The sequence below is a fragment of the Pyrgilauda ruficollis genome, unplaced genomic scaffold (assembly GCF_017590135.1).
Source record: "Pyrgilauda ruficollis isolate IOZ18807 unplaced genomic scaffold, ASM1759013v1 scaffold189, whole genome shotgun sequence".
NCBI lineage: Eukaryota > Metazoa > Chordata > Aves > Passeriformes > Passeridae > Pyrgilauda > Pyrgilauda ruficollis.
Genome location: NW_024517984.1, coordinates 618,278 through 621,382, shown reverse-complemented (window position 1 = coordinate 621,382; position 3,105 = coordinate 618,278).

The window sequence follows — 3,105 nt, the reverse complement described above, 5'->3', positions numbered from 1 at the left end:
GGGATGGGGGGGGCGGGAGCGCGGATTTAAAGGGGCCGCGCCACGCCCGCGTGCAACCCGCGCGCACCCGCGCCCACGCACGAGAGCGCGCACCCGGGCGCCCACCCCCGCAGGAGCGACCCCCACCCCCGCAGGAGCGACCCCCGGTGCGCGCTCACCCGTGACCGAGGCGGGGGCGCCCGCCGGCATCGCGGCGGGACACGCGCGACTGGCACCGACCGGACGGGGACAGCGACAGCGACAGGGACAGGGACAGGGACGGCCGCGTAGGCGTGTCCACAATGCCAGCACCCCCAGTGTCCCCAGCACGGCCACTCCGCGTCCCCAGAGCGGCCACTCGGTGTCCCCAGTGTCCCCAGTCACAGCACCCTCGGTGTGCCCAGCACGGCCACTCGGCGTCCCCGCCACCCTCAGTGCCCCCAGTGTCCCGTGTCCCCAGCACCCCCAGAGCCACCAGCACCCCCTCTGTCCCCAGCATCACCACGGTCCCCAGACTCAGCGTCTGTAGCACCCCAGTGTCCCCAGCACTCCCATTCCCCCTCAGCTGCTGTCCCCAGTGTCCCCAGTGTCCCCAGCAGGCAGAGGCAGGACAGGAGGTGGCTGCAGGGGGGGTTTTATTGCTGGGACTCGGTGCTGGCTCTGGGGGTCCGGGATTGGGGGGGCTGCACCTTCTGGGCTTCTTCACCCACTCAGCCCCAGCGGTGTCCCTGAAACAAAAGGGGGGGTCACGCAGGGTCCCCCAGCCTCGCCGTGGGTGAGAGTGCAGGCGGGGGTGCTCGTGTCCCCCCCATTCCTGTCACAGGCACCCCTGTCCCGTCCCCCTCCCCCCATGACGGGGACAAGTGTCGGGGTGCGCTGGCAGTGCGGAAATGTCCCCTCCTCGTTCAGCCGGAGGGACGAGGGGATGGACCCAACCCCCCCCCCCCCCAAATTGTCACCGTGAAGTCAAAAGCCCCCCGGAGCACAGTGAAGCACAGGGGGGGCTGCAAGGGGGGGCGATGCCAAGAAGGGGGAGGGGTGCAGGCGCGCTCACCCGTGACCGAGGCGGGGGCGCCCGCCGGCATCGCGGCGGGACACGCGCGACTGGCACCGACCGGACGGGGACAGCGACAGCGACAGGGACAGGGACAGGGACGGCCGCGTAGGCGTGTCCACAATGCCAGCACCCCCGGTGTCCCCAGCACGGCCACTCCGCGTCCCCAGCGCGGCCACTCGGTGTCCCCAGTGTCCCCAGTCACAGCACCCTCGGTGTGCCCAGCACGGCCACTCGGCGTCCCCGCCACCCTCAGTGCCCCCAGTGTCCCGTGTCCCCAGCACCCCCAGAGCCACCAGCACCCCCTCTGTCCCCAGCATCACCACGGTCCCCAGACTCAGCGTCTGCAGCTCCCCAGTGTCCCCAGCACTCCCATTCCCCCTCAGCTGCTGTCCCCAGTGTCCCCACTGTCCCCAGTGTCCCCAGTGTCCCCAGCAGGCAGAGGCAGGACAGGAGGTGGCTGCAGGGGGGGTTTTATTGCTGGGACTCGGTGCTGGCTCTGGGGGGACCGGGGTTGGGGGGGCTGCACCTTCTGGGCTTCTTCACCCACTCAGCCCCAGCGGTGTCCCTGAAACAAAAGGGGGGGGTCACGCAGGGTCCCCCAGCCCCGTGTCCCCTTCCCCACAGAGTCTCCCCAATCCCCTTGGTCCCACATCCCCCCCCCTGACACCCTCAGGGACTCCCCCCCCATCCCCCTGGTCCCACATCCCCCACCCTGACACCCTCAGGACCCCCTGAATTCCCCCCGCCCAGAGCCCCCCTGTCCCCCCAAGCTGTCCCTGCTGGGGACACTGAGACTGGGGGGAGCCATGGGGGGCTCCTCCCGCCCCCCAGCCCCTTACCTGGGGCTCAGCAGCCCGGGGCACCCAGGGGCTCCTGGCCCAGCACTCGCCCACCTGCCCGCTTCCCGTACCTGCAACGGGGACGCGTTACGGGGACACGGCCCCGGGTGACAGGGACACGCCCCGGGCTGGGGCTCAGCAGCCCGGGGCACCCAGGGGCTCCTGGCCCAGCGCTCGCCCACCTGCCCGCTTCCCGTACCTGCAACGGGGACGCGTTACGGGGACACGGCCCCGGGTGACAGGGACACGCCCCGGGTGACAGGGATGTGCCCCGGGTGACAGGGACACGCCCCGGGTGACAGGGACATGCCGCGGGAGCGCGTCCCCGTGGCGCTCACATTCTCTGAACAGACAGAGACATCGTTCTCTCTCCCAGGATTTGTCCTGGGGAAGAACTTCTCCAGGGGGAAGCTCAGAGGAGAAGAGAAAACGAATCTCATCCCTACTTGTGCTCCTGTTGTTTGGCACGCGCGGAATGCGTTATGGGGACTGTTCACCCGCAGTGATTTGTTAATTGGGTTTGGTGATGATTGTTTGGATTGATTGGCCAGTTGGGTCAAAGCTGTGTCGTGACAGGACAGTCACGGGGTTTTCTGTAGTATTTTTTAGTATAGTTTTTATATAATATCAGTGTAATATAATCTAGCTTAATCAAGCAGTTGTTCAGCCTGCTGAAATCATGGAGTCAGAGTCGTTCACAGCCTTGGGGTCGCCCTGCATGGAAAAATCCCGACAGGGAGAGGGGCACGACAGGGAGCGGGTGGTGATGGGGAGTGTGTGACAGGGAGCACCTCGTGATGGGGAGCGTGTCACGACAGGGAGCGTGTCACGACAGGGAGCGTGTCACGACAGGGAGCGTGTCACGACAGGGAGCGTGTCACGACAGGGAGTGGGTCCTGATGGGGAGCTTGTCCTGACAGGGAGCATGTCATGACAGGGAGAACATTGGGATGGGGAGCATGTCATGACAGGGAGCGGGTCCTGATGGAGACCTTGTCTCGACAGGGAGTATGTCACGACAGGGAGCATTCCACAACAGGGAGTGCATTGAGATGGGGAGTGTGTCATGACAGGGAGCGTGTCACGACAGGGAGTGCACTGAGATGGGGAGCACATCACGAAGGGAAGCACGCTGTGGTGGGAGCACGTCGGACTGGGGAGCACATCACGGTAGGGAGAGTGTCGCGATGGGGAGCACATCGCGATGGGGGGGGTGTATCGCGACAGGGA